At 40.2% G+C, this 13,531-nt stretch overlaps 1 protein-coding gene across 2 annotated transcripts in view; it reads left to right on the top strand.

Annotated features, from left to right (window-relative positions):
• LOC106090087 (zinc finger protein rotund) overlaps positions 1-13,531 on the top strand; it is a 300,530-nt gene that overhangs the window by 43,108 nt on the left and 243,891 nt on the right. The window lies entirely within an intron of this gene.

Genomic DNA, 13,531 nt, shown 5'->3' with positions numbered 1-13,531 from the left:
TAACAAATTCCAAGAGAATAGGTTAACAAATGACCATTTTATTCCTGTATTACTCCAAATCGGACGAACATATATATGGGAGCTATGTCTAAATCTGAACCGATTTCCATGAATTTTTTTAGTAATGTCGAGAGTCATAAGAGAATCCCTCCTGCCAAATTTCAAAAGAATCGGTAAACAAATGACCATTTTATTGCTGTATTACTCCAAATCGGACGAACATATATATGGGAGCTATATCCAAATCTGAACCGATTTCCATGAATTTTTTTAGTAATGTCGAGAGTCAAGAGGAAATTCTTCCTAACAAATTTCGAGCAAATCGGTTTACAAATGACTATTTTATTCCATTATTACTGCAAATCGGACGAACATATATATGGGAGCTATATCCAAATTTGAACCGATTTCTTTGAATTTCACCAGTAATGTCGAGAGTCAAGAGGAAATCCTTCCTAACAAATTCCAAGAGAATAGGTTAACAAATGACCATTTTATTGCATTTTTACTGCAAATCGGACGAACATATATATGGGAGCTATATCCAAATCTGAACCGATTTCTATGAAATTCACCAGTAATGTCGAGAGTCTAGAGAAAATCCTTCCTAACAAATTTCAAGAGAATCGATTAACAAATGACCATTTTATTGCAGTTTTACTGCAAATCGGACGAACTTATATATGGGAGCTATATCCAAATCTGAACCGATTTCCATGAATTTCACCAGTAATGTCGAGAGTCTAGAGGAAATTCTTCCTAACAAATTTCGAGCAAATCGGTTAACAAATGACTATTTTATTGCATTATTACTGCAAATCGAACGAACATATATATGGGAGCTATATCCAAATTTGAACCGATTTCTTTGAATTTCACCAGTAATATCGAGAGTCAAGAGGAAATTCTTCCTAACAAATTTCGAGCAAATCGGTTAACAAATGACCATTTTATTGCTGTATTACTCCAAATCGGACGAACATATATATGGCAGCTATATCCAAATCTGAACCGATTTTTTCCAATTTCAATAGACTTTGTCTCTAGGACGAAAAACATGCCCATACTAAATTTCGAGCAAATCGGTTATTAAATGACCATTTTATTGCATTATTACTTCAAATCGGATGAACATATATATGGGAGCTATATCCAAATCTGAACCGATTTTTTCCAATTTCAATAGCCTTAGTCTCTGGGACGAAAAACAAGCCCATACCAAATTTGAAGACGATCGTATGGAAATTGCGACCTGTAGTTTGTACACAAATTAACATGGACAGACGGACGGACATAGCTAAATCGAATCAGAAAGTAATTCTGTGTCCATCACTACACTTATCAATGGGTCTATCTCTCTTCTTTGTGGGTGTTACAAACAAATTCACTAAATTATAATACCCTGTACCACAGTAGTGGTGTAGGGTATAAAAAGGACGAACACGGCAACCCTTGCCGCTGAAGGATTCCATTTGGTCAATGCGGTGCGTACAACCGGTTTACATGGGATTGCTTTTTATTTATTTTCCCCATTTTTCCACCCAATCCCACTGTGCTTTGAATTACAAACATTCGCCCAATGGTTGTGTGACAAATGTTTGCTTTCACAAACATTTATTGTAATGCAAATACCCTTAAAATTTTGATCAGATTAAGTGATGCCATTCAATGGCTATCAAAAGCCAATAACTTCATAAATTCTTGTTGAAATATTTCAGCAATTTGTAACAGTTTTCATGGAAAAACAAAAGCGCCAAACCGCAGTACAATTGCAACACAAGTTCCTAGTGATGAAAATCTAAAAAGCTATAAGCCAACACACAAAAAAAAAAACAAGATTTAAATCAATCAAAAGTTCCTAAACAAAATACAAAAAAAAAAAAAACAAAACAAATGTGCAACAACAAAACTCTATATCTAAACATATTGAATGCAAATTTTAACACACACAAAAAGGGGGCAACCAAACCACCCCCCCCCCCACAACAATTGTCCAGTTAACCAAAAACCAACATATCAATTGAAATTTACTAAATCATATGAACAACTACACAAGCAACAGCTTGCACACTCACTCAAAACGACTACAGCAACAAGAGCCCACCAAAAAATCAACAACAACAACAACAACCCACAGCCATGCAAATCAAATAAATGCTGGCGCAAAATGGCCCAATAAAACCGCATACGATATTCTAAACGAGCTGAAAAAGGTTTTTTGTTTTTGGGTGTCCAAAAAAAAGTGATAAACTAAATAAAATTCGCCTCTTCTCGGAATGGCAAAAAAAGGGCCAAAACATTTTTCAAGGTTATTGGCTCTAAGCAGAAATAGAAACACCATGCAAAAAATACCAACCCCATTTATCCCAAAAAACCAAAAAAAAAAAAAAACAAAAAAATCTCAGATTTTTAGTGTTGCATATCAGTCAGTCATCGTGGGGAGTTTGTTGTAGTGTAAATAAAATTTGAATAAAACTAAAAACAAGCAGAGTTCAGTGTCTGTGCATATCTATTTCTATGTAAACCGAATTATAGTAAAACTCCCAAAACCATTTGCAGGCACATTTGCAACACACCAAAAAGGACCAAGCCAAGTGAAAATAGTTCAAATGTTTTTTTAGAAAAAATCCCTCAAAAAAAAACCCCCACACACAGGATATGCCATAAAAAAGTGAATAGAAAAGCTAAACGTAAAATAAAAACAAAAAAAAAAAAAAAAACAAATAAAGGTAACGGTTACAAGAGATTCTAGTGGAAGCAAACAAAAGGCAAAACGGAGTGAATAAAAGTGTCAGCTATTGAGGATAAAATGAAATAACGTGCACATTTGGCAATTATCAATGCGAGCAATGTTTTTTTTTTTGGCGAGCCAAACAATGAAACGGAACTAGTTTATGCTATTTAAAAAAACAAACGGAAACGGAAACGCAAGAGGATTTAAAGTTTATGATAGTGAGCAAGAACACAAATTACTTTAAAGGAAGCCAGTGGAGATCCGACTAAACAAATATTAAACAATTAACAAAAGGGTGCCAAGTTCGGCCGGGCCGAATCTTATATACCCTTCACCATGGATCGCATATGTCGAGTTCTTTTCCCGGCATCTCTTCTTAGGCAAAAAAAAGGATAAACGAAAAGATTTGCTTTGCTATTAGAGAGCGCTATTAAGATATGGTCCGGTTCGGACCACAATTAAATTATATGTTGGAGACCTGTGTAAAATGTCAGCCAATTCGAATAAGAATTGGGCCCTTTGGGGGCTCAAGAAGTAAAAAAGAGACATCGATTTATATGGGTGCTGTATCAAGCTATAGACCGACTCAGACCATAATAAACACGTATGTTGAAGGTCATGAGAGCATCTGTCGCACAAAATTTCAGGCAAATCGGATAATAATTGCGACCTCTAGAGGCTCAAGAAGTCAAGACCCATGATCGGTTTATGTGGCAGCTATATCAGGTTATTGACCGATTTGAATCTAATTTAGCACAGTTGTTGGAAGTCATAGGAAAACACGTCATGCAAAATTTCAGCCAAATCGGATTGGAATTGCGCCCTCTAGAGGCTCAAGAAGTCAAGACCCAAGATCGGGTTATATGGCAGCTATATCAAAACATGGACCGATATAAACCATACTCATCACAGTTGTTGGATATCATTAAGATACACGTTGTGCAAAATTTCATTCCAATCGGATTAGAATTGCGCCCTCTAGGGGCTCAAGAAGTCAAGACCCAAAATCGGTTTATATGGCAGCTATATCAGGTTATGGACCGATTTCAACCATACTTGGCACAGTTATTGGATATCATAACAGAACACGTCATGCAAAATTTCATTCCTATCGGATAAGAATTGCGCCCTCTAGAGGCTCAAGAAGTCAAGACCCCAGATCGGTTTATATGGCAGCTATATCAGGTTATAAACCGATTTGAACCATACTTGGCACATTTGTTCGATATTATAACAGAACGCGTCGTGCAAAATTTCATTCCCATCGGATAAGAATTGCGCCCTCTAGAGGCTCATGAAGTCAAGACCCAAGATCGGTTTATATGGCAGCTATATCAGGTTATAGACCGATTTGAACCATACGTGGCACAGTTGTTCGATATCATAACAGAACACTTCGTGCAAAATTTCATTCCAATCGGATTAGAATTGCGCCCTCTAGGGGCTCAAGAAGTCAAGACCCAAAATCGGTTTATATGGCAGCTATATCAGCTTATGGACCGATTTCAACCATACTTGGCACAGTTGTTGAATATTATGACAGAACACGTCATGCAAAATTTCATTCCAATCGGATAAGAATTGCGCCCTCTAGAAGCTCAAGAAGTCAAGACCCAAGATCGGTTTATATGGCAGCTATATCAGGTTATGGACCGATTTGAACCATACTTGGCACAGTTGTTGGATATCATAACAGAACACGTCGTGCATGATTTCATTCCCATTGGATAAGCATTGCGCCCTCTAGAGGCTCATGAAGTCAAGACCCACGATCGGTTTATATGGCAGCTATATCAGGTTATAAACCGATTTGAACCATACTTAGCACAGTTGTTGGATATCATTTAAAAACGCGTCGTGCAAAATTTCATTCCAATCGGATAAGAATTGCGCCCTCTAAAGGCTCAAGAAATCAAAACCCCAGGTCGGTTTATATGGCAACTATATCAAAACATGGACAGATATGGCCCATTTACAATCCCAACCGACCTACACCAATAAGAAGTATTTGTGCAAAATTTAGCTTTACTCCCTCGAAAGTTAGCGTGTTTTCGACAGACAGACGGACGGATGGACGGACGCACGGACGGACGCACGGACGGACGCACGGACGGATAGACGGACGGACATGGCTAGATCGACATAAAATGTCACGACGATCAAGAATATATAAACTTTATGGAATCTCGGACGAATATTTCGAGTAGTTACAAACAGAATGACGAAATTAGTATACCCCCATCCTATGGTGTAGGGTATAACAAGTAAAAGCTTGCCAAGTTCCGCTGGGTCGACTCCTGGAAACCCACCACCATGGATTCTGCTAAAAACTTTTACATGGAATTTGTGTTCGTTTGTTTGTTCCGTTTTGACTCAAAAACGGCTCTACCGATTACCTTGAAGGATTTCACAGATTTTATAGATTGGTCTGGAAGCAAACATAGGCTATAGAATTTCTTGATATCGAGAGGGGGACGGACCCTCCCCTTCACCACAAAAGTACTACCCAAAAATAAAAGTGAATCGATCGGGGCAATATGGGATTCAAATGGAAGGTATTCAAGAGTTGAATACGAATTTCATAATAAAAGTTGGGTCCAAGTACCTGGGGGGCCGCTCCAGTCCCAAAACCCCTCAAAATAAGTTTATTTGACGATCATTACAATATGGGACTCAAATGAAAGGTATTCGGGAGTAGATTACGAATATGGTCAGGAAGTAGAAATAGGGTTTATAATTTATTGATATCGGAAGGGGGCGAAACATCCCCCCCAACCCCCCGTTACCCCAAAAACACCACCTAAAATCTAAAGCAGACCGATGAGGACAATTTGGGTATGAAATGAAAAGTATGCCGGAGTAGATAACGAATCTGGCATGCAACTTCATGTCGATATATAGGGGGTTACCCCTCCCCCATAAAAACGCCCAAAATGGGCACATTAGCCAATCACGGATATATGTGACTCGGTTTGTTTGTTCCCTATGAACTGAAAAACGGCAAAACCGATTTTCTCGAAATTTTCGCATATTGTGTGGGTTGGTCTGGAAGGAAACATAGCCTATATATAATTTTTCGGTATCGGAAGGGGGACGGACCCTCCCCTTTATGCCAAAGACACAACCCAAAATCAAAAGTGGACCGATCCGGACAATATAGGTATCAAATGAAATGTATTGGAGACCAGAAAACGAATATGGTATTTGATTCGTGCATGAGCAGAGGAGGTGTTCAATCTCCACCTATTCATACTCATCAAAACATCGTCCACTGTAGTCGTTGTGCGGGACTTACATGCGCAAAACCATATGGCCTATCGCGTATTGTCTATTTATGACTCCCGTAATCTCCGTACTTTGTGATCCCTTATGAAGGGCCATCAATTCACTCGTCCTCTGGTGTTCCGGGAACCCTACATCCATCCACAGACTCCCTCCTCGCCACCGGCTCCGCACTGGCCATCTCCTCTACTATGTTCGACAGAAGGCATGCGGGCATGTCCGGCCACAGGTCTGCTTGCCGTGGAGGATCCCCTGCTAGCATATTCGTCCGTCTTCGGGGGACTCACACCAACACAACGTCATGATGTGGACTATAGGCTGGCTTAGGGTTAGGTACAATTGGCAGAACTTTACATACTCACCCATTCAATTCAAAGTCCATTGTGATACCACAGTAGCACAGAGGATAGTATGTCCGCCCTTGACATTGAACGTCTGGATGTGAGTCGTGGTGAGAACATCAGAAACAATTTTCAGTGGTGATTGGCCCTCCGGGTGTACTTTGTGAGGTACCATAGAATGTAAAAACGTCTCCCCAAAGAGCTATTGTACTGGCGGCACGCCGTTCGGACTCGGCTATGAAAAGGAGGTCCCTTATCATTGAGCTTAAACTTGAATTGGACAGCACTCATTGATATATGAGAAGTTTGGAATATTCATGGGTAAATTTGCATTGTGATGCCTCAGTAGCGATTGACTCAGGCCTCTGGTGGGAATCGAACCCACCTCTCCCGCTCTAAAAATCCGAACAAGCTTTAAACTCGGCTACCGGAGTATGGACTATATGCGGTTCGGAACTCAAGTGGCCTAACTCACTGTTCACAATTTCACCGAAATCCAATAATAAATGCGCCTTTTATGTGCTTAGGACCCAAAATCGGCAGACCAGTCTATATGACAGCTTTATCGAAATATGCTCCGCTCTGGACTCACTGCTGCAAATTTCAGCTTGGTTAGGTTAGGTTGGAAAATGGGTACAGTTTTTGGTTTGTTATGGGCTTCAAATCCGAAAAGTATACCCGAGTAGGTATATGCTTGAAATTCCGTGCGGCTCACAAAATCCTTAAACATTTTCCATTCTATGCTCTTAGGCAGGTTCAAGTCTGGTATGATATCCGAGCCCAAGTGTCGGAGTTTGCTAGCTGCCAAAGCCGGGCATTGACAGAGGAAATATTCTAACGTCTCATCACCTTCCCTATATGCTTCAAACACGCTGCCATTTGCCGCATATATTCTGCTTAAGTGCGCTCTTAGTCCTAGATGACCCTTAATGGTAACGAAAGTCTTCTTGACTTCCTTCAAGCTCCGTCTCCGTAACAGCTTCGGCTGCTCACAATCTGAACGTTTCACTGTTTCACAGTGCTACACGCCCTTAACTCGTACTGAGTCGCCACTAAAGGCTTCGCTATTTTGCTAATTGCCCCTAAGGCCAATTCTTTTGCATTTCGTTCCCCGCTATGGCCCGGCACCCAAATGATGCTAGTCGATGGTTTGAGCTTCTTCTTCCACTTCAAGCCTTCTTCTGGCCTTACCGTTCTGGTTGTCATAGTCCTGATAGCCTGTTTACTGTCAGCATAGATATTCCCATTCAAAGTCCTTGCGTTAAAAACACACCACCTTTCATAGTCTACGATTGCCCAGATCCCCGCCTGCAGAACCATATCAAGGCCAGGCAGTCGAACACAGGTCTAAGTCCCAAGGTCTTCATTGTGGACCGACAGGTCCACTCTGTTCTCTAGCTTTGATGTAGGATCAATTTAGCAATGATATCCATTCTCCCATTGCCTTGCCGTAATGTGAGACTGCGTAGCCCCGAATGGTTTCGCATTCATGACATTCTTCTTGGACCTACAATGTGGACCCCCGTGTAGGATGAACTTCCAGATGACAATAAGAGAATACTGTCAATACAAGAAAGCGTTGACATCCATGCTCCCATTGCTTTAACTTTCATAGCCGATCTAAGTCCCAGGGTCTTCATTGTGGACCGCCAGGTCCACTCTGTTCTCTTGCTTTGATGTAAGATGAATTTCCAGGAGGCTGCAGTCAATCCAATACCGCATTGGCATCCATTCTCCCATTGCCTTAAGTTTCATGGCCGTAGTGTGGGTTTCGCAATCATGGCAATCCTTGGGTCCACAATGTGGACCACCGTGTAAGATGAACTTCCAGATGACCATAGGAGAGTGCTGTCAATACAAGACCGCGATGGTATCCATATTCTCATTGCCTTAACTTTCAGAGCCGCAGCGGGGACTGCATAGCCCCAAAAGGTTTCACATTCATGGCAAACCTCTCGCTCCTGCGGCCATTTTTGTTCCCTAGTAGCCCAACGATGTAGATCGTGTCATTATTAGACAGGGCTTAAGGTCCTCCTTACACTCCAGGATTGTTCGTGACCTTACCGTCCGAGTTGTTATTCCCCTAATGGCCAGTTTAATGTCCTTAAAGATTCTCACATGTGACGTCCTAGCGTTAACACCACACCACCTCACGTATTCCGTGATTGTCCGACTTTCAGCCTGCAGGTTCATATTTCGGTTAGGTAGTCGGAATCAGATCTCAGTTTTTGGGTCTTCAATGTAGACCCCAGGCCCATTCTGTCCGCTAGATTCCATTCTTATGGCAAGAACTTCCAGATGACAATATCAGAGTCCAAGACCTTTTGGCTGGAAAAGTGCTTCGCCTTCGACCATAAGTGTCATCCCAGTCACACTCCGATCCGAAAACTTTTCCATTCTATCCAGGTCTCCTATCGTTGTCTTTATCATGCCGTCATGGTATGGTCTGCTGCTATCCTCTATCCAGTATTCCATGGCCTTAAATGCCTGCCTTAAACTTAATCTGTATGTCTATGGGTCAGAGCTCTAGACTAGTCTTCAGTGCCCTGGTAGGAGAGGTCCTCATTGCCCCGCCTATGCCAAGATCGATCTGAACCAAACTTGGGGCAGATATGGGGAGGCTTCACTCACTCTCACTGTTTTCAATATCATCGAAATCAGTAAAAAAATGAGTCTGTTATGGGCTTAAGACCCTAATTCGAGAACTTAACCTGCGTATGAAAAAAATACAGATCTATGGAAAATTTCAACCCAATATCTCAGTTTTTATGCCTAAAAATGTTATCCGAACCTGTTGCAATGTCCTTATGCTGCACTTTTTCGGCATCGTTCATATGACAGTTATATGCAAATATGTTTCGATATGGGCCATATTCGGCCCCTAGTACAACTTTCTGTTCAAAAATCAGCGAAATCGGACAAAACAATGTGGCTTTTACAGGCTTAAGACCCTAATTGCCAGATCGGTCTTTGTGACAGCTATATCTAAATTTAGTCCGATTTGACCAATTAGAGAACTTAACCTGCGTATGAAAAAAATACAGATCTATGGAAAATTTCAACCCAATATCTCAGTTTTTATGCCTAAAAATGTTATCCGTACCTGTTGCAATGTCCTTATGCTGCACTTTTTCGGCATCGTCGTCCATCCCTGTGCCAAAATTTCGCGAAATCAAATAAAAAAAATAAGCCCGTTATGGGCTAAAGAACTTAAGTCGGTAGATCGGTCTATATGGCGCTATATCAAGGTCCGATATAGCCCATTTTCGTAATTATCCTGCCCACTGTGCCCCAAAAGTCTGTGCAAAATTTCATCCTTTATCTTCACCCATAAATATTTTAGGCACAATTCAACAGACAGACGGACGTACAAACATGGCTAGATCGTATTAGAAGTTTACGAGGATCAAACAATTTAAAATCTTTATAGAGTCGAAAAAATGAAAATATCCCCCTCCTTCGGTGGTAGGTAGAAAATTTGCTACAACTCCCCCAACAAAAAACAAAAAAATATCCCCAAAGGCAAAGCACCAGCTCACCATGATGTCACCCCATTCTCAAGCATCCAATTCTCCAGCTGCTTGCGACTTGCAACAGGGCTTCCCCAAAATACCTTTCAAACTTACCACATCCATTTTGCCCCATATCTCATCCTCAACGGCTGCTTCGTCGCCCTTTATGATACCAACGGAATTCTATAAAAATTTATTTGCCTCCGCAATGTTGCATCAGAGCAATAATTTCAATGAAGCCACTGTTGCCGCAGCAACAGCTGCTGCCGTGGAGTATCAACAGCAAAATTTCACCAACGGAAATCGTTCGCAACAATCGCATGAGAATGAACATCCCACAGAGAATAGGCGCCCTTTTAAGCTGAATAATGCGGCAGCTACATCACAGCCATCATCACCATTAGCATTGCAGCAGCAGCAGCAGCAACCTGTTGCAACCAGTGCAACACGCACAACAAATGGTGTTGGCAATAATTTTTCACACAGCTTTTTATTGCCAACATCAGGGAGCAGAGCGAAAGAAGAGGTAGCAGCAGCTTCGTTGGATACAGCTAAGAAAATGCTGCATGCTTATGAGAAGAAGGTAAAAGAGTCCTGAAATGGAAAGTGTTTGGTTTTCTTTCTTTTGTTGTTGCATTTGTTTTTAATGGATGTCATTAGCGCGGCTTGTTTTCAATTACAGTTGTGGTTAAAACAATAGCAATATACAGTGAAACAAATTTACAAATATGATAAAGATTGAATTGTAATATTCAAAAGATTTAAAGATCAGAGATTGATTGATTGATCTGACAAAAAGGGAAAATTTTATGTGAGAAGGTTGTGGAACACTTTGTCAACATGTTGCAAAAAATATTCAAAATGAATTTTTTTATTAAATAAAATTTTTTTTTAATACATTTTTTATGAAATCTTTTGTAAAGTGTTTTTTCCATTTTTTATTAAAATAAAGTTTTAACAACTTTTTTCTTTAAAAAAACTTGACAACATATCTTGACAAAAATTTTCTATCAAAAATCTCATTTTTTTCATGAAAAATAACATTTTCAAACAAATACTGTTTGAAAATGTTATGGCAATAAATGCGTCTTTTATCGGCTCTAAACCTTATATCGAGAGATCAGTCTATATGGCAACTATTGGGTTGCCCAAAAAGTAAATGCGGATTTTTTAAAAGAAAGTAAATGCATTTTTAATAAAACTTAGAATGAACTTTAATCAAATATACTTTTTTACACTTTTTTTTCTAAAGCAAGCTAAAAGTAACAGCTGATAACTGACAGAAGTAAGAATGCAATTACAGAGTCACAAGCTGTGAAAAAATTTGTCAACGCCGACTATATGAAAAATCCGCAATTACTTCTTGGGCAACCCAATATATTCAAATCTAGACCGATCTGAACCAAATTATAGAAGGATGTAGAAGGTCCTAACACAAATCACTGTCACAAATTTCAGCGACATCGGACGATAAATGCGACTTTTATGGGCTCAAAACCTTATATCGAGAGATCGGTCTATATGGCAGCTATATCCAAATCTGAACCGATCTTGACCAAATTGAAGAAGAATGTCGAAGGTCCTAACGCAAGTCACTGTCTCAAATTTCAGTGACATCGGACGATAAATGCGACTTTTATTGGCCCAAAACCTTAAATCGATAGATCGGTCTATATGGCAGCTATATCCAAATCCATACCGATCTGAACCAAATTGGAGAAGTATATCGAGGGGCTTAACTTAACTCACTATCCCAAATTTCGACGAAATCGGACGATAAATGCGACTTTTATTGGCCCAAAACCTTAAATCGAGAGATCGGTCTATATGGCAGCTATATCCAAATCCGAACCGATCTGGGCCAAATTGAAGAAGAATGTCGAAGGGCCTAACACAACTCACTGTCCCAAATTTTGGCAAAATCAGACAATAAATACGCTTTTTATGGGCGCAAAACCTTAAATCGAGAGATCGGTCTATATGACAGCTATTTTCAAATCTGGACCGATCTGTGTCATATTGCAGAAGTATATCGAGGAGCTTAATTTAACTCACTGTCCCAAATTTCGACGAAATCGGACGATAAATACGACTTATATTGGCCAAAAACCTTAAATCGAGAGATCGGTCTATATGGCAGCTATATCCAAATCCGAACCGATCTGGGCCAAATTGAAGAAGAATGTCGAAGGGCCTAACACAACTCACTGTCCCAAATTTTGGCAAAATCAGACAATAAATACGCTTTTTATGGGCGCAAAACCTTAAATCGAGAGATCGGTCTATATGACAGCTATTTTCAAATCTGGACCGATCTGTGTCATATTGCAGAAGTATATCGAGGAGCTTAATTTAACTCACTGTCCCAAATTTCGACGAAATCGGACGATAAATACGACTTATATTGGCCAAAAACCTTAAATCGAGAGATCGGTCTATATGGCAGCTATATCCAAATCCGAACCGATCTGGGCCAAATTGAAGAAGAATGTCGAAGGGCCTAACACAACTCACTGTCCCAAATTTTGGCAAAATCAGACAATAAATACGCTTTTAATGGGCTCAAAACCTTAAATCGAGAAATCGGTCTATATGGCAGCTATATCCATATCTGAACCAATCTGGACCAAATTAAAGAAATATGTCGTGTGGCCTAACACAACTCACTGTCCCAAATTTCAGCAAAATCGGATAATAAATGTGTTTTTTATGAGCCTAAGACTCTAAATAGGCGGATCGGTCTATATGGGGGCTATATCAAGATATAGTCCGAACAAGAATGCAGTTTTCATGTTAGTTCAACATCATTCTCTTGGTTTTGGTGGTGGATTGGAATAGCTAAACCCTTTGCCCCGAAAGTCGATATCAGATTCACACCCTTCTTCAAAAAACCACATTTGAGCTACATAGTGCTATAGTCGGTACATATGTGTGGTTGAGGGGGGGTTTTTGAGATGAGGCGTCCCTTAAGCATCATTGGCCATACATCAGATATCAGATTTGAGCCCCTTTTTGCCATAATCACAGTTTGAAGGGAGTTTCGGAGTTTCTGAAATAATATCAACATTGTGCTAGAGCACTGTTTTGTTTGAACCCCATAATGTCAAGAATTTCAGGACCAAAAACATGGTCCTGAAAGTGGGTACAAATTTCGTGCTCTACTCCCAAATGCCTTTCATTTGAGTCCCATATTGCCATGATCGGTAAATACAAAAGGCTGATTTGGCGGTTTTGTCAGAGGTGAGGTGGTCTCCCAAACAATTAGCCCGAGTTAATTAACGAGTAATAAAACCCCATGTTGCCATTGGTTTAAGGGGAGTTTATGGGATGAGGCGTCCCCCCCCCCCCCCAACAATTGGCCCCAAAGTGGGTTATCAAATTTCTTTTCTAATCCCAAATACCTTTTATTTGAGCCACATATTGCCATGGTCGGTAAATATGGACTCTTTGTGGGGTGTTTTGGGGAAGGGATGACGGACCAAACACTTGGCCCTACATTTGGATATCAGATTCGTATTCTACACTCAAAGATATTTTATTTGAGCCCCATATTGCCATGGTCGGTAAATAAGTCCTATTTGGGGGGTGTCTTACCGAAGGGGTAGACCCCCCGAAACTTGGTCCCACATTGGGATATTAGATTCGTATTCTACTCGCAAATA

Source organism: Stomoxys calcitrans, chromosome 2 (assembly GCF_963082655.1).
Source record: "Stomoxys calcitrans chromosome 2, idStoCalc2.1, whole genome shotgun sequence".
Taxonomy (NCBI): domain Eukaryota; kingdom Metazoa; phylum Arthropoda; class Insecta; order Diptera; family Muscidae; genus Stomoxys; species Stomoxys calcitrans.
The sequence above is the reverse complement of the archived record's forward strand: the minus strand, read 5'-3'. Positions and strand labels throughout refer to the sequence as shown.